This window comes from Heptranchias perlo, chromosome 15 (genome assembly GCF_035084215.1).
Source record: "Heptranchias perlo isolate sHepPer1 chromosome 15, sHepPer1.hap1, whole genome shotgun sequence".
Taxonomy (NCBI): domain Eukaryota; kingdom Metazoa; phylum Chordata; class Chondrichthyes; order Hexanchiformes; family Hexanchidae; genus Heptranchias; species Heptranchias perlo.
The window spans coordinates 18,544,187-18,563,458 of NC_090339.1; the positions used below are offsets into that span (position 1 = coordinate 18,544,187).

Here is a 19,272-nt window from a genome sequence, read left to right on the forward strand (position 1 = left end):
AGACATTTATTTAATATGAATGGGAAAAGTCATTCATTGTAGCAAGTGGTTTATTATTGCTGAGATCTAATCAGAAAGTTGCATTGTAATTGCCTTCAGATATTAGGCATGATTTTAATCCTGAAAAATGGTGGTTTGGGGGTGGGGGGGGGCATTAAAAATTGCAACAATTTCAAACTTGCGCCCTACCCGCCTTGAACCCACCTATTTCCAGTTTTCATGAGGGCAGGACAAGGGGTGGGCAACCAACCCACTCTCAGGAGGCAGGTTGGTCACTAAAACCTTTCCAGGAGGCTGCGGGCCTCCATTTTTTCAGGTTTTGTGATTTTAGCCTCTGGGGTCCGGGATTCCCGGGCCTTCTCCTTCACACGAGAGGAGGCGAGAAGGCCCGAAACTGCAGGTAAATGCCTTTATAGCACAGCTTGTGGGAGGAGCAGGAATGCTTCCCCCAGGCCCAACAAGTCTACCTCTAGTGACCTCCCCAACGATTGCCGATGCCCTCCCCCAATGTTCACGACCCCCACGATGACCCCTGATCCCAAACCCCCCTTGGTGTCTGACCCCCAATCCCCCCCAATGACCCCCGATCCTGATCCCCCACTCGATGACTGACCCCCCCAATGACTGACCTCAATGACTAACTCCCCCCCATGACTGACCCCCAGTGACTGAACTCCCCGACGACTGAACCCCCTCCAATGACTGACCCCTGATGACTAACCCACCTCCAACAACTAAATCCCCATCGCCCACCATTGACTGACCCCCAATCACTAACCTCCCTCCCGATGACTAACTTCCCTCCCCCCGGTGACCCCCATGCCCGCCAATGCCCCAATGCACCTCACGCCCACCAATGCGCTCCCCACCATGTCCCCCCACCTCCCACCCCCACAATCCACCCAATCTAAGACTTAGCTGAACACTTACCGCTTCCTTGCTCTTCTCCTGTCCGACTGAGACCAGCCTGTCAAACAGGCCGGCATGTCGGGCGGGAAACCATCAAAAAAAAGACATCCTTATGTTAAAATCGTAAGGACGCCCGGGAAACCCGTACTTCTGGTTTCCTGCAATTCGAATCCCCCCCCGCCACCTCCTTCCTGGCTCCGGGCTAAAATTATGCCCATTGTGTGCAGAATTGTGTTGCAAATCTCATTACATACAATTAAGTTTAGATTAATGTTAATGGGATGTCATATCATTCGCCCCAAATTATGATTTGTTCGAGTCCGTGAATTACATGATATAGTTCAGTTTAAATTCTTGGAAGTTGAGGAGTCCCGAACAGAACGGATGGTGATGAATGCTTATTGTACTTTGAATTAGAGTTGCATTTCATTTGATGACTAAAACACCAAACTTGCCTCTCAAGTTGGGCCTTTATATCTCAACGGTGAACCTTCCAAGTTCAAGTAGTTTCCAGATTTTCTGCCCTCTCCACCAATTTGGGAAACCATAAAATTGATGATGACAAATTGTTCAATATGTAAAAGGGTTTTAAATATACATTAAAATTTTAAAAAACAGGAAAGTCAATGGATCTTTTGTTCCACAGAGAATGATAGGCTTGTGGAATAAGTTTAAACAAACACATTTTAAAATCAAGGGAAAGCTTCCCTTGTTTTCAACATTATTGATACATAGTAATCAGACAAAATCTTCCCTTTAAGTTGCTTTACATTTGCTCAATTTAATTTGGATTCTGGGAAATTAGCCTCCATGAGCTGACTTCTGGCATTTACACTGTTAAATCCAGCTCCCTAACCCCAGTGACAGGCTTAGAAACCCACAAGAAATGGGGTAAATTAAAACTGCCAAGATCGAAATTGCTTTTGATGTGTTTCTGAAGTGAGAAACAAGTTGAGGGATGTGTTGAGAATGCAAATAGATGGGCATGAAAAAGAGACAATTTGACAGTTCAAATTGCTTGCTCCATTTACATAAGAACAGATTGTAATTTTGATCAAAAGATCAAATTAATTTGTGTCCTCAATTTAATCAGCATCATTGCTCCTATGATTAAAAAGAAGTGGGTTGACTTTCTTGTAAAGAATAATAGGTATGACGCAGATGTGCAAAATGTTCATATTTTCCTGGATATTCATTTAATTATGAGATGTTTTTCTGTTGTTGACTGATATATATGTGAAGTGTTGTTGATTAAAATCTACCCTGACATCACACTGCCGAGGTCAGGACAGTTTGCCACCCGCCCCTCCCCCTCCCCACCCACGAGTTAAAATCCAGGCTTCAATGTGAGGTGATACATTTTCATGTGAAAAAATAGCAGTAATTATACTCTGAATAGAAGTAAGCTCAGTGTTGCGGAACAGCAGAGTGATTTGGGAGTACAGGTATACAGGACATTAAAGGCACACCCTTAGGTTGATAAGGCAGTAAAAAAAGCTGATTGAATTCTAGGTTTTATCACAAGAGGTGTAAAATATAAAAGAAAAGAGGTAAGGATGAGCCTATATAAAACCTTAATAAGGCCTCCGAATACTGTGTGCAGTATTGGGCTCCATTCTGCAGGGAGGATATTGAGATTAAGGATTAAGGAAACGTAAGGATCGATTTGCCTGCCCAGTGGGAATGGTGCAGGTGGGGATAGGGGCTGTGACGTGTTCCCATCCTCCACCATCTTAACTTATCTCAGATCAGGCACAGGATAGCCACCCACCTCATACAGGCGGGGGCCTACTTTACAAGCAAAGGTTACGGCCCAATGATGTCACTGACGTGCAACACCATTTTAACTAAATTCTCTGGAGGCCTGCATGGCGCCAAACCTGACAGCAAGACCTCATGCGCCATTCCCTTGGATTCCCGGCATCCTCGGACTCCCAATCCAATTTCTGCTCCCTCCCTTTGGTTTCGGGTGGCAGACAGTGCTGCAGCACTTAATCGAGCCACAGGAGTTAAAATGGCCCAGGTTCAGGCTGAACTCTCCACAGGGATTTCCCTTCTGCCCCACATCCAGCCTGCCTGAAGCATGCCCCGAGCTACAATCGACCCTGTTGTATATACTTGCATGCTACCAAACCCTTTCAAGTACATGACCAGTGATTTATATTTTGGATAACTGCCTATTTTATGTGAGAAGGTTGAACTGTATTCAACAAATGAGGACGGTAACTTTTTTTCCGAATAACAGTTCATCGTCTGGTGGCTGATAAAGAATTGGGAGTTGGCCTTCGGCCTGGAGAATTCGGAAGAGTGGGAGTCTGGGAGAGCTGGAGGCTGGGACTTTGGACCACCTATGGGGTTGAAGGGATTCTGGTCCTTCAGTAACATCGGGGATCATGATGGACTGCTTGTCTGCTATGTGCAGAAACTGAGACTTCAAAACAGAATAAGTGTCGATGCCACATACAGCAATGACAATGGCCCAGACGATTATCAGAAGGAACTGTTAACAAACCCACAACTGTGCTGCAGTGTCTTAGTTGATGCCATTCGAATAGATTGGGCAAAACAATGACTCAATAAAAAGGGTTGTTAAAAGTACTCTGGCTGCTGAAACACTGGCTCTTATCGACACAGTGGATGTGGGTTTCTATTTGGCAAATATCTTGAGTGACATCCTGTAGAATGGGAACACTGAAGATAGTATACCCATTATGTAGACAATCGTTCATTGTGGGATAACGAACATTCTATGAAAAATGTGAGTGAGAAGAGATTACGGATTGACCTTGCTGGCTTGAAACAAATGCTGGAGAGAATGGAAATCTTTAAAATTAAAAGGGTGGATTCAAGCCATCCACTGTCAGATTGTTTTACTAAAAGAAATACATGTACTAAGAAATTAAGAAGGATCGCCTCACAATGTAATGCTTTGAATAGTTTACGTTGTACAGAGTATGGAAATTTTAATTTTTGAAATTTTGTTTGTATTGGATATATAAAGTTTATTTTTAAATTTGATTTAAAGAGAGAGAAGGGAATCTGTTAATTGTATCTACATGATTTATGTCAATTAGTGTTAATTGTATTCAGGTGGTGGGTATCAATTGGTAACGTTGAGCTGTGTGAATGAAGGCTTGGAAGCAACTGAAGACTCGGCTCCAGCATTCTATCCTTCATCGCCTGGCTATCCAGTTATAACAATGACGACAGAAGGCTTTAATCTATCTCTTTCTTGATCGGAGCTTGTTTGATGTTGACATGAAAGCAGAGATGAGGTATAAAGAATGCATGACTCCTAAGCTAAGGTGCGCACCCAGAATCAAGAGATTCTGAAGAAGAGGAGACGTCAGGGGATGTCTGGGAAATGCCGGTAAAGAAGGAATGGAAGATGAGGCGTCAAGCTCGCTCCCAAGACTGAGGATTTGATCAACCCGAGGTCTTGAGTGCCACTCTCCAAGTTAAGGTTATATTACTGTCATTCGTTCCATGTATAACCAGTGTCTGCTTCATGAATAAAGTTCATCTTGAATTGACAAAGTAATGTGCGTTTATTTCACCCTCTGTAATCAGTGGTCCCTACGGGTTGAATTTATGATAAGGAATGGATAGAAATGATATTTTATCTTACAGGATCTGTTCCTGGGAACACTTGGGGGTCATGCCGTACTCTGGTAGCATTTGGGAGTCTGGGCTCTGCAAGAACTGTTTGAGTTTCCAATTCAGGCTAACTCCACTTTCCCATAATGTATATTCAATCAGCCATTTTATGTCAATGTATGTTAGCCATTTTATGTTAATATCTCCGTTAAATATTGTAGCCATATTAATCCCATTCATGTCAAGTTTAAAAAAGTAATATTGAAAAAAGTACTATTTGTTGTAATATGGAAACTTGCTCAGCAAGGCCTCAGCGATATCTGTTGCAAAGCACTTTAATCCTTAGCTCAGGGGTACACGAAGATAATTATATTTTTATTGCAACAAAACTGTTCTTCTATATACAGGGCTCATATTACATAAGTCTGTGGGCAATAATTCTTTTTGAGCCAAAAATATTGTCTGAAAAAAATTATAATTTTACTGCGAATGTGATGATACAATTATAAACAGATCATCTGTCGCATTATGATCTAATCACAAATGTGAATCCAACAAGTACCATGTTTATGCCACTTCAGAGCTCAGGTTAAGCTCTTGCTTTAGGGCAGAGCTGAGATATTTTTGACAGATTAAATAATACATTTTCAAACTGTATTCCTGGGCCATGGAGGATCCTCGAAAGAATCCCAAGCAGTCTGCAGGTTATTAGATTTCTATCCATCTGTCATCAAATTTCTGTATTTGATTCTGTATGATTCTCTGAGGCCTTGGGAATGTGTCAATATTTGCAGGGGAGCCCTGTGAGTATGGTGATATTTACAGGAGGTCCTAGAAGGGTATTGATACTTACAGGTGGTTCCTGGGAGTACGTGGAAGGGAGTCTCTGGGAGTTCATCAGTAGAAACAAAAAATCTGATGGATGGAAACAATCACAGGGTATGTCTAGTTCCCCTTCCTGCTTCCCAGCAGTCTAAACTGATGATTTTTTTAACTTCAAGATACTTGTCCAGTTTGACTTTGAAGAGACCAAAGCTTGCCCGACAACATCCCTTTTTAAACTATTCCAAAAACCAACCCCCCCTCTCAGTGAAATAATGGGCTCGATTTTAGGGTCGGGTTTCCGGCGGGTTCCCAGCGGGGTGGCCCCGAAAATCCCGATCTCCGGTCACGTGACCGGATCGCGACGAAATCCCGGCCACTTCCGGGTACCGCGCTGACGTGCGGGGCTGCGCGCGCAAGCCCCGCTGGTGGGAATCCCGCAGGCAATTAAAGCCAGCGGGGTTCCACTTGAGAGTACTTAACTTGCTCGTTGTGGTCAGTTAATGAGCTGAAGCAGCTGTCAAAAGAGGAAGTGTGGGATTTTAGGTTCAAGGCAGTGAGTTTCCCACACTGGGGGAAACAGACTCCCTCCAACCAGGCGTGTTGCAGCCAGCAGCCTGTGGCAGGTGCCAAGGTACACTCCACGGGGGAGAGCCCTCACCCACGCAGGAGGCCACCGCGTCACATAGGGCAACCCCTGCCCTCCACCACCCCCCGCCAAGCCAGAGGACAGACCGACACGAAACCGCAGCCCCAGTCCGAGGAACCACACACCTACCCTGCACAACCCCTCAGACCAACACCTGCCAGTTGGGTGGTGTGTGGACACCCTCGGAGGACGAAGAGCATGACCAGCACCAGCAGCCTCGCAGTCCACGCCGTCCGCCGCAGAGACGTGGATCCCCCCAACACGGTGTTGTTGCACGCCCACCTGCACAGCAGGAGGGAGGGCTACCGCAGAGAGAGACGCGTAGCAGAGGGCACTACCCTCGCCACAGGGTCCACAGACCGAGGCGCAGCTCCCCGGACCTCTCCGAGCAGCAGTGCACAGGGAGGCGCAGATTCGCTCGACATGTAGTCGTGGAGATCTGCAGCCTCTTTCATGCCGAGCTGCTCCTGGCTGGCCCCAGCACCAACTGCTTACCTGTCGCTGGCAAAGTCACCACTGCCCTCCACACCTTCTCCTCCGCATCCTTCCAGGGTGCAGCCGGCTACACCGCCGATGTCTCTCAGTCGTATGCGCGGACGAGCCCTGCAAATACACCTGCACCTACTCTGCAGTAACACGATGGGTGGCATCAGTGGTGGGTCCTCATAGTGATACCCAGGAGCGGGCATTATTGGACACAACGGACAGGATTCGCGGAGACATGGCAGTGGTGGTGTCAATATAATGTGTGCTGTTCGTTGCTCTGAAATTCAATATGGGTAACACCCATGACAAACCCTCAGACACCCTTGTGCACCCCCTTCATGCTGACGAGACGTTTGCCTTACGCTGCCTACTGCACATATGTGATGCATGCCCTGTGGCTGCAGCACAGGTGGTGGCAGGTTGAGTGAGGCTGGCCGTGAGGGAGATGCACGAGAGGGTGAGTATGGGATGGAGCCATGAGATTGTATGAGGATTGGGTTGCGTGTTAGTGGCAGGATGAGTACTGGCGAAGTGAGTAGGTGGAGGTAAGATGAGGACGGGGTGTGAGTGGGTATGAAGGGTGATGTGATAGAATAGTGTGGGCGGTGCCGAAGGAGATTTGGGGTGGGGGCAGTGTTGTGGCAGACGGAGTGTAGGGGAAAGACTTCGTGTTCTCACTGTGGCGGACCTACTGCGGTCATTGCAGCGCCTCCTGCACTGTATGCAGGTGGGCCATATGTTGGTGGCGCAGGTGACCCCCTCTGCCACCTCGAGCCAGGCCTTCTTGGTGGCAGAGGCAGGCCGCTTGCTCCCGTCCGCCGGGGGGAAGATCTGTGTCCTTCCCCTCCTCCTCACCCCATCTGATGATACCTGGGGTGAGGCATCATTAAACTGGGAGCAGCCTTCCCCCTGGGCTGCTCCATGCTGCAATTTGTTCTATTGGTTGCAGCATCTGTCAGTGGAGGACTGCCCCTTTAACTAGAGAGCCTCCAGCTGACAGATCGAACTGCGCATGCGCAGCCCGACCGACGCGCAGGCCAGCGCCGTGGACCCCGGAGGAGCAGGTAATTGATTCCTATTAGTGTGTTGCCTGCTACGATCGCGTGGGCAACCCACTAATTTCGCCGTTCGCGTTTTCGACGCTCCCGGAGGACCACCCGCTGGGAACCCGCAGGCCTGCTAAATTCGAGCCCAATGTGTTTTCGGGTCCTACCAGGATCTAACCATTTTCAACATAGACTTGTGTCCCTTGTTCTGCTATCCTGCAGCAAATCAAATATCCCTGACTGATCTTCTACATCCCTGAGCTTTATTAATTGGAATACCTTCATCATATTCCCCTCTCGCCTTCTCCTCAAGTGGTCACTGGGTATGTGTCAGTACTTACAGAGCTCCCCAAGAGTGTGTTTTTATTTGCAAGGGGTCGCTTAGAGTTGTTCATATTCACAGGGGTTTCTCCCATGCGGGAAAGTTTGAAAACCAGTGGGTTCGATGATTGGCACTTGTACATTATGCATGATTAGCACTTGCATTTGGCCAGATCCCAACATGACTAATGATTATAACTTTGACATTTGAGAAATTCCCATATTTTAATGAAAGCCAAATGTTTTCATAATGCCATTTTTGGGAAATGGGCATGCGTTCAACCCTTTAACCCTTTACCATAAAAAGATTTTCTCCAACATGTGACATTTAACTTTAAGTTCCTAGCCCAGAAATTCCTGGGGAGGCCTTTTGGGGGCATAGTTTGGACAGAGTGGAGCTCCCACCTACCCCAAAGCTGCACTCCTGACCCAGGTCCACATTCTGGAGTGAGCAGCCTATTGATATTGGAAGTGGCCTCATAAACTATTTATGGTGCCAATGGAGCAACTGACTCAGGTAGGGGATTTTGCTGTGACACTTTGCCACAGTGTAAGTGTGTCCAAAGCTTCAACATTAAAAAAAATTTAACTGGCTCAGTTTTCCCTTCAGGCAATTGCTTTTGGAAAAATGCCTTTTGAATTCTAAATTCCCCCATGGAAATCCTTAGCAATGTTGAACATTGGGAATACAGAGGTGCTCCTGGCACCCAGCATTGTCAGAGCACAAAAGGCAGGAAATGTGTGATGTATATCCCTCATTTTCATGGCATCATAATATGCCTTGCCGAAAACTGTGATGAATGGAAAAGGGGGCGGGGATCTGGCATAACTGAATCCTGTCCCAAATTCCGTCGACAACCACCCAGATAATGTTTTTTTGACTGAAAGCCTGGACTGATTTGCAAATGTTCAAAAGAGTTTCAGAAGTTGAAAGTACCTCTTCAGAAGGAGATTGCCAGCAAACAATTGAACAAGAGTGACTTTACAGGTCAGAATTCAATTCAATGCTGAAATTAAGAAAATCTTGGGGCCAAAATTCCTGGAGCCCTGTTCTGCCACGGGAAGTGGGGTGGGGGAGGACCTTAAGCCACCACTGAGCCCTGGCATTGACCCCGTCCCAAATTGCAAGAATGGGATCAGTTTCATAGTCGGGGAGGCAGCCCGTGTCTGTACAATCCCGCCAAGGCAACTGGGGAATTTAAATTCAATTAATTAAATAAAATCTGGAATAAAAAGCTAGTATCACTAATGGTGGCCATGAAACTACCGGATTGTTGTAAAAACCCATCTGGTTCACTAATGTCCTTTAGGGAAGGAAACCTGCCGTCCTTACCCGGTCTGGCCTATATGTGACTCCAGACCCACAGCAATGTGGTTGATTCTTAATCGCCCTCTGAAATGGCCTAGCAGGCCACTCAGTTGTAAAATCTTGCTACGAAAAGTCAGAATCAAAATAAAACCGGACGGACCACCCAGCATTGGACCACTAGGCACCGGACACGACAAAGGCAAATCAAGCCCAGTCAACCCTGCAAAGTCCTCCTCACTATCATCTGGGGTCTCGTGCCAAAATTGGGAGAGCTGTCCCACAGACTAGTCAAGCAACAGCCTGACATAGCCATGTTCACAGAATCGTACCTTTCAGCCAATGTCCCAGACTCTTCCATCACCATCCCTGGGTATGTCCTGTCCCACCGGCAGACCAGACCCACCAGAGGTGGTGGTACAGTGATATACAGTCAGGAGGGAGTGGCCCTGGGAGTCCTCAACATTGACTCTGGACCCCATGAAATCTCATGGCATCAGGTCAAACATGGGCAAGGAAACCTCCTGCTGATTTCCACCTACCGCCCTCCCTCAGCTGATGAATCAGTCCTCCTCCATGTTGAACACCACTTGGAGGAAGCACTGAGGGTAGCAAGGGCACAGAATGTGCTCTGGGTGGGGGACTTCAAAGTCCATCACCAAGAGTGGCTCGGTAGCACCACGACTGACCGAGCTGGCCGAGTCCCGAAGGACATAGCTGCTAGACTGGGCCTGCGGCAGGTGGTGAGCGAACCAACACGAGGGAAAAACTTACTTGACCTCGTCCTCACCAATCTACCTGTTGCAAATGCATCTGTCCATGACAGTATTGGTAGGAGTGACCACTGCACAGTCCTTGTGGAGACGAAGTTCCGTCTTCACACTGAGGACACCTCAGTTGTGTGGCACTACCACCATGCTAAATGGGATAGATTCAGAACAGATCTAGCAGCTCAAAACTGGGCATCCATGAGGCGCTGTGGGCCATCAGCAGCAGCAGATTTATATTCCAGCACAATCTGTAACCTCATGGCCCGGCATATTCCTCACATTACCATTACCAACAAGGCAGGGGATCAACCCTGGTTCAATGAGGAGTGTAGAAGAGCATGCCAGGAGCAGCGCCAGGCATACCTAAAAATGAGGTGCCAACCTCGTGAAGCTACAACACAGGACTACATGCATGCTAAACAGCGGAAGCAACATGCTATAGACAGAGCTAAGCGATTCCACAACCAACGGATCAGATCAAAGCTCTGCAGTCCTGCCACATCCAGTCGTGAATGGTGGTGGACAATTAAACAACTAACGGGAGGAGGAGGCTCTGTGAACATCCCCATCCTCAATGATGGCAGAGTCCAGCACGTGAGGCAAAAAACAAGGCTGAAACGTTTGCAACCATCTTCAGCCAGAAGTGCCGAGTGGTTGATCCATCTCGGCCTCCTCCCGATATCCCCACCATCACAGAAGCCAGTCTTCAGCCAATTTGATTCACTCCACGTGATATCAAGAAACGGCTGAGTGCATTGGATACATCAAAGGCTATGGGCCCCGACAACATCCCAGCTGTAGTACTGAAGACTTGTGCTCCAGAACTAGCCGCGCCTCCTGTCCACAAAAAGCAGGACAAATCCAATCCAGCCAATTACCACCCCGTCAGTATGCTCTCAATCATCAGCAAAGTGATGGAAGGTGTCGTCGACAGTGCTATCAAGCAACACTTGGTCCAAACATGGACAAAAGAGCTGAATTCCAGAGGTGAGGTGAGAGCAGCTGCACTTGACATCAAGGCAGCATTTGACCGAGTGTGGCACCAAGGAGCCCTCGTAAAATTGAAGTCAATGGAAATCAGGGGGAAAACTCTCCAGTGGCTGGAGTCATACCTAGCACAAAGGAAGATGGTAGTGGTTGTTGGAGGCCAATCATCTCAGCCCCAGGACATTGCTGCACGAGTTCCTCAGGGCAGTGTACTAGGCCTCACCATCTTCAGCTGCTTCATCAGTAACCTTCCCTCCATCATAAGGTCAGAAATGGGGATGTTCGCTGATGATTGCACAGTGTTCAGTTCCATTCGCAACCCCTCAAATAATGAAGCAGTCCGTGCCCGCGTGCAGCAAGACCTGGACAACAAAGCTGGCTATGGAGATAGGGAGGATGGGTGGGGGACTCGCCTATTTTCTTCTAATGGAACTTGAGATGGATTGTAAATGGGATGGAGCCCAGTGGACCTGGGATCCGCTCCAACTTTCTGGCACCCCACTTTTGAGTTGTGCCCTCGCCCACCCTAGGAAATGTGATTCCCATATGTTCAAGACTGAATTTTGTTATCCTATGTTTGAAAGAATGGTTCTAACATTAAATTAGTGAACCTTTATCTCAAGGGGGCTGGGATACGAAGGGGTAGAATTTATGCTACAGTCATATTAAGCTCTAGTTACATCGCATTGGAGTACTGCATTCAGTTTTGGGTACCATACCTCAGGAAGGATATATTGGCCTTGAAGGGGGTGCTTTGCATATTCACCAGAATGATACCGGGGCTAAAATGATTAAATTATGAGGAAAGGTTGCATGGACTAGGCTTGTATTCCCTGGAGTATAGAAGATTAAGGGGTGCTATAATTGAGGTGTTTAAAATGGTTACAGGATTTGATAAGGTAGATGGAAAGAAACTACTTCCTCTGGTGGGGGTATCCAGAACAAGGGGGCATAACCTTAAAATTAGAGCTTGGCTGTTCAGGGTTGATGTTAGGAAGCATTTTTTTACACAAAGGTTGGTGGAAATCTGGAACTTTCTCCTCCAAAAAATTGTTGAGGCTGGGTCAATTGAAATTTCAAAACCGAGATTGCTAGATTTTTGTTAGGTAAGGGTATTAAGGGATATGGAATGAAGGCGGGTAAATGGAGTTAAGATACAGATCAACCATGATCTAATTGAATGGCGGAACAGGCTCGAGGGGCTGAATGGCCTACTCCAGTTCCTATGATCCTAAATACACTTCATTTGGTCTCTATGTACTTGTATATTAAAACAGGTTAAATGTTTCTGAATACTCACAATTTCACAAACACATAATTGGTCTAGCGCATTTTTTAACACTCTGACTTCACCAGGAGAGAAAGGGTATAATTTAACACCCCCTCAACCCTTCCATTTCCCAAGGATTGCATGTATTAGTGCTTTCAGTGCAAAATCTTGTGTGTTAGGAACACTGGAATGTGCAAGTAACAGCACAATATCTAATTGTATAATGTTGAGACTCCAGACTGTTATGCAATTAAGAGAACATTATTGAAATGAATGAAAGACAAACTTCACCATCCAATTTCTCAGTGCAAAGTTTTTAATTTCTGTATTTGAATTGCTGTCTTCAATAAATGTAATTAAAACCTTCAAACACTTTTGTTCTCACTGATTTTATTATTTCATCTTTTATCTCACAAAGTGGTGGGTGAATCTATCAGATCAACACAGACTAACTAGATCAGACCATATATGTATGAACAAAATCATGCTACAGGCCCAAATTTTTTGCAAATAATGGTCTGTGCAGATAGATGTGTTAAATTAAAGAGTTTCATTTACATGCAATACAGTGGGAAAAATGAGTGAAATGCAAATTATGATTAAGTGGGAGGCTATACATCCCTTTTCATAAACATGATTAATCATTTTAAGAGGTGTATATGTGTTTTGTTGCACAAATCTTGGTAGTATCACTGATGATTAGAGCAGTTATCTTGAACTAACCTATAGCAATAAAAAATTATTGAGTCTAAAACAAAGGCAAGGAACTTTCTGATGGTAGAATGATATATACCAAGTTTGAAGAGTAAGATTAACCAGAAGGAATAAGAAACCGTTTTGCTGGAACAAAGCTCAATCATAAATGTTTATCGAACAGATTCCAACAGTTCATATGGAAAGGCTGAACACCTGCAAACAGAATCATTCTCATTGTGTGAATTTAAATGATATGCTTTCACTTTGGTGCAGTGGTTTCTTTGATACCTCTATAAACGGAGCATTTTCTATGTGAACCAAATGTTTGCCGAGCTTTTTTTGGGTCGGATGAAGAGCCAGAAGAGCTTTGTGCTATTTTAATCATCAGAGATGCTACGTGAATAATACAATGATATATTTTGATATGGTTTATGTCACTGTATCATGTGTTTGTAAATTGGCGCTGCACTGAGATTGCCTTAAGTTACAAGATGTTGGCACTAGTTTTCAGCACCATAGAGTCTACTCCTGATAATTCAAAGCCTTCTTTGTGGTAAATAATTGAGTCATTCGATAATATGAATTAAGCAATCTAAGTATCATACTAAAATGGGAATATAGTGCTAAAAAAAATTTGAATGAAGTGACTTTGAATTAAAAGGGGTAGACTATATATACTTCTTAATCAGGTTTGTAATTTTTCACTTTAATCCAATTTGGTTTTCTGTTGACTTTTGGGAATACTGCTTAAAAATTACCAATTGGTAGGCTCAGTAAACCCCCTTGCTTAGTTGTTCCCAATATATTGTGCCCTCAATTTAAATAAACATATTTAAAAAAATAAAAACATGTAAAAACAAAAATAAATAAGTTGTGGTATTTTTAAGCTGATTATTAAAATGAGTCCTATGTTGCTATTGACTCTTTTAATGTTAATTTTGTGATAGTTTTGAAACATACATGAAGTAGAAAGGATGCTGAAGTTTTAACACGGGAGATAGTTTTTACTTGAATTGAATGAACATCAGCTACTTTACTTGTCAGTACTCTAAGTTTCCATTCAGTTAATAAATTACTTTCATTCGGATATGTCAGATGAAATAAACAATGTGAGACTGAGCACTGTTCTTCAAAGTATTCATTATTCTTTCTACATTTTTCAAGATTTTCTGGCTAATCAGGTTTTCCATTGAGATGCCACAAATCGACATCTAAATATACATGGAGGCATCTCAGTCATGTTCAGGCAAGTTAGATTTAGATTTATAAACCGTAACAGTGGTTTCAAATGTGACTGTACATACCCAATTTTAGAATATTATGTCAATATTTTAACATAGAATATCAATAAATTTTGTTCTCCTTGATACCATCACCTCATCTCCCACATTACTGCGTATTTTGACATGGTTAGAATGAGGATTGGTTGATCGATATAATAGTGGGTCTCCCGTGGCATTGCTCACCAGGTTGGAGGATATGCTAATTTAGGAGGACAGGAACACTGTACCTTGTAACGCACAATTATTCTGGCTGAAGTACATCTGCATGTAACTTAATCAGCCGTTTTAGGGCAACAGATTCTAATTATTCTGGTCAATTAGAAGCTGTTTTTCTTAATAAGATCCTCAGGTCAATTGAAGGTCAGGTTGGCTTTCACTTTTTTTCAGTAAATGGGTGATCAAGTCCAAAATGGATTTTGTGTCCATTATTACTGCTACTCTCAGGCCCATTCTCATCTTAAAATGGGTGAAAGGAAATAACATTGCTTGTTCTGGTCAGTTCAGACCTTTTTAAAGGACTATCCTGAACATCCTGTACAGAATTGCACAGATGGGATATAAAAGTGAATCTTATACTCACATTCAACTCTGTGAGATAGTTATATGAAGGAGGGGCATATTTTGAATTTTCAGCACAGCTAGTACTTATTGTTGAAAAATAATCTAAAATATGTTGCACTGTCCAATGGCAACATGACAGTACTCAAGAGAATATAAAAATGCTTTATAAAAGCATCATTATAGAATCAGTAGCAGTCAATGGCAATACAATATTAACACCTTTTATGTCCCTGAAACATTATAACATTTTAATTATAGTTTGAAGGAAATAAAAATATAAGTGAATCAACTGCACTTGTGTGTCACACTATTGATTAAAATTTCTTATGAATTATCAATATACTGACTGCACTAAATGAGATAGAAAAACATTTCAATTTATTATTTCTTCAAAACAACCAACACAAACCGGGAACCCAAAAGAAAGGCAAGTTTTTGATTGGCTTGAAAAATGATTTCAAGATCAGTTTTCTTACTCAATCTGATGTCCCCTTATTGAAGTCTGACATGCGATCATGTTAATCAGTGATGCTATTTTAGATCATCAAAGAACAAGTCAGAGCTGTGAAGTATATTGTCCAAGTGGCTCTGGCTGCACTGTTGCACCCGGATGAAACAACCTGTTGCCAGTTCTTTAAAGTTAAAAGTCAGTGGGGGTGAATCACTCGTCTGCCGTAGCGTCAATGGATGAGCCACAGAAACCTCAGAAAAACAGCGTAAACAGTGTTTACACCATATCGCCAGGGTTTCCACGGCTCTTCCATCAAGATACGGTAGATGAGCATGAGAACCCCCATGGAGATGAACCCCACACATTTTTGTTTGTTTTGCCTCAGAAAACAGCACTCGGATTAAATTTTCTGTGTATTTGTAAAAGTCTTGCATTCCTTCAAATGAGAGCTGGACCTGTTTCTGGCTGGGGCGCAGATCACCTTGTACAAAACGTAGGTAATGCATAGAATTATCGGGGCCACAGTGATCTCCTGGACAAATTTCAATCATCTAAAGTTGGAGAGGAATTTCCCAGTTTTTTTTTAAATTGGCCTGGGTTTTTAATTTGTTTTTTCACCTCGCAGAGGTGATCACATGGTTATGGGTGGAGTAGGGTCCAATATCTTGGTAAAAAATCAAGTATGTAAAAAGGAAGAGAGTAGCAAAAGTAAACGTTGGTCCATTAGAGGCTGAGACAGGAAAAATTATAATAGGGAATAAGGAAATGGCAGAGATGTTAAACAAATATTTTGTATCTGTCTTCACAGTAGAAGATACAAAAAGCATACCAGGAATAATGGGGAACCAAGGGTCTGATGAGATTGAGGAACTTAAAGTAATTCATATCAGCACTGAAAAAGTACTGGAGAAACTCATGGGACGACTGAGAAACTGGTTGTTTCCCCTGGCTGGAGAGTCTAGAACTAGGGGGCATAGTCTCAGGTTAAGGGGTTGGCCATTTAAGACTGAGATGAGGAGGAATTTCTTCGCTCAGAGGATTGTGAATCTTAGGAATTCTCTACCCCAGAGGGCTATGAATGCTCAGTCGTTGAGTATATTCAAGGCTGAGATAGATAGATTTTTGGACTCTAGGGGAATCAAGGGATATGGGGAGCGGGCTGGAAAGTGGAGTTGGGACTAAAAGCCAATAAATCCCCTGGACCTGTTGGCCTACATCATAGGGTTCTAAAAGAGGTGGCTGCAGAGATAGTGAATGTATTAGTTGTGATCTTCTAAAATTGCCTAGATTCTAGAATGGTCCTGGCAGATTGGAAGGTAGCAAATGTGACCCCACTATTCAAGAAAGGAGGGAGAGAAAAAACAGGGAACTACAGGCCAGTTAGCCTGACATCAGTCATCGGGAAAATCCATCCATCGCTGGAATCCATTATTAAGGAAGTGGTAACAGGGCACTTAGAAAATCATAATATGATTAGGCAGAGTCAACATGGTTTTATGAAAGGGAAATCGTGTTTGACAAATTTATTCGCTTTTTTGAGGATGTAACTAGCAGAATAGATAAAGGGGAATCAGTGGATGTAGTATATTTGGATTTTCAAAAGGCATTCGATATAGTGCCACATAAAAGGTTGTTACACAAGAAAAGGACTAATGGGATTGGGGGTAATATATCAGCATGGATAGAGGATTGGTTAATGGACAGAAAATAGAGAGTAGGGATAAAAGGGTCATTTTCAGGTTGGCAGGCTGCAACTAGTGGGGTGCCACAAGGATCAGCGCTTGGGCCTCAGCTATTTACAATCTGAATACAATCTGAATCTATATTAATGACTTAGATGAAGGGACCGAGTGTAATGTATCCAAGTTTGCTGATGATACAAAGCTAGGTGGGAAAGTAAGCTGTGAGGAGGACACAAGGAGTCAGCAAAGGGATTTAGACAGGTTAAGTGAGTGGGCAAGAAGGTGGCAGGTGGAGTATAATGTGGGGAAAAGTGAAGTTACTCACTTTGGTCAGAAAAATAGAAAAACAGAATATTTTTTTAATAATAAGAAACTATTAAATGTTGGTGTTCAGGGAAATTTGGGTGTCCTGGTACAAGAAGCATAAAAAGTTAGCATGCAGGTGCAGCAAGCAATTAGGAAGGCAAATGGCGTATTGGCCTTTATTGCAAGGGGGTTGGAGTACAAGAGTATGGAAGTCTCACTACAATTGTACAGGGCTTTGGTGAGACCTCACCTGGAGTACTGTGTATAGTTTTGATCCTTATCTAAGGAAGGATATACTTGCTTCGGAGGCAGTGCAACGAAGGTTCACTAGATTAATTCCTTGGATGAGAGGGTTGTCCTAAGAGGAGAGATTGAGTGGAATGGGCCTATACTGTGTGGAGTTTAAGAGAATGAGAGGTAATCTAATTGAAACATATAAGATTCTGAGATGGCTTGACAGGTTAGATGCTGAGGGGTTGTTTTCCCTGGCTGGAGAGTCTAGAACTAGGGGGCATAGTCTCAGGATAAGGGGTCAGCCATTTAGGACTGAGATGAGGAGGAATTTCTTCACTCAGAGATTGTGAATCTTTGGAATTCTCTACCCCAGAGGGCTGTGGATGCTCAGTCATTGAGTATACTCAAGGCTGAGATAGATAGATTTTTGGACTCTAGGGGAATCAAGGGATATGCGGATCAGGCTGGAAAGTGGAGGTGAGGTCGAAGATCAACCATGATCTTATTGAATGGTGGAGCAGGCTCAAGGGGCCATTTGGCCTACTCCTGCTCCTATTTCTGATGTTTTTATGTTCTTAGGTAAACAATAGTGAGACCGAAGAATCATATCTAGAACCCTTGTCACTGTATGCTGGCTTCTGGGATGCAGTAAGTCGCCATGTGATTCTCCTCTCTTTGGTAGGCAGATTGAATACACACTATTATCAGACTGAGACTCAGACAATAAACCAATAGAGAATTTATTCAACACAGAACAGGTAAATAAACAGTATTCAGTGCAAAACAATATATTTACGATAATTTACAAACTTTACAATACATAGCCAAAAACAATAAAAACATCTCTCCCTGGCTATCTCTCATCATACATTCAAACTTGAAAATGGATGTTCAGTTCTTACACGGCAGGCCACTACCATGGAGACAAACTAGTTCCTTTTCTTTGCTGGCTAACGAATGGCTGGTTAGTAAGTACAGCAAGCGCAATATAAACCCATTATTGTAACCTCTTGGCCGCAGAGTTGTGTGTCAAAATGACTACAGATAGCTATTGGTCCTGCCCTACTGACAGAGGCAACCCATATCTTCACACAGCTGTCAATCAAGAATTGCTATTCAACCATGCCCTTATTCTTTGATCTGTGCCAACTAACTTGAAACTACTGGTTCCAGAACTTGTGAAGACGTGTCAGTACAAAATACATTAACAATCTAGCGCTTTTATTTATAATTGCCATTCTTTATCAATACATAGTTTCAAACATTTGTGATAGCTGGAACTTAATGCTTCATCCATCAGCTATCAAAGATTCTATAAAGCAAGGAAAACCCATGCTTTGGCATTCAATATACATTAGCGTTTTCAATTACTTTTTGTTTCAACATGAACTAGTCATAGACGTACTAATATATGAACATTCCCCTATTGATACCCATTCTAGCACCCTGGCTGGGTTCCCTTCTATGTACAATGACAGTAGTCAGATTATGTAGACCAAGAACTTCTTGAATTACTCAGGCCTCTGCTTTGCTCGAGATGTGACTCTTCGGCAGACTGTAATGTAAATTTCCTCTGGCTTGTAGAAAACACCAACCAAGAACTGACCTTAACCTTGTGTCTGTATTGTAGCCATCAGTACACAATCCAAAAGATGTCTTAATAAAAACAAAAAATGCTTCATTTTTGCCACAATGATTGTAAATCTCTCCTATAGACTCACAAGTTTTGCTCTAAAACTCAGAGAATATGTAAGGGCGCAGTTATAATGCAGGTTGTGATCCAAATTTTTTTTTAATGTGGCGGCATTCATGGTTACAATGCTGCTTGTAACAGGTCCTCAAGTCTCTACACATGTGCATACCATGAATGGTGGTGTGATGAGGCACTCTCATCAA

At 43.6% G+C, this 19,272-nt stretch overlaps 1 long non-coding RNA gene across 1 annotated transcript in view; it reads left to right on the forward strand.

The window, feature by feature from the left end:
- LOC137332696 (uncharacterized) overlaps window positions 1–4,410 on the forward strand; it is a 69,443-nt gene extending 65,033 nt beyond the window's left edge. The window contains exon 3 of the long non-coding RNA XR_010965716.1: window positions 3,155–4,410. This is a non-coding gene — a long non-coding RNA (uncharacterized lncRNA). The remainder of the gene's footprint in view (window positions 1–3,154) is intronic.
- Window positions 4,411–19,272: the final 14,862 nt, after the last annotated feature.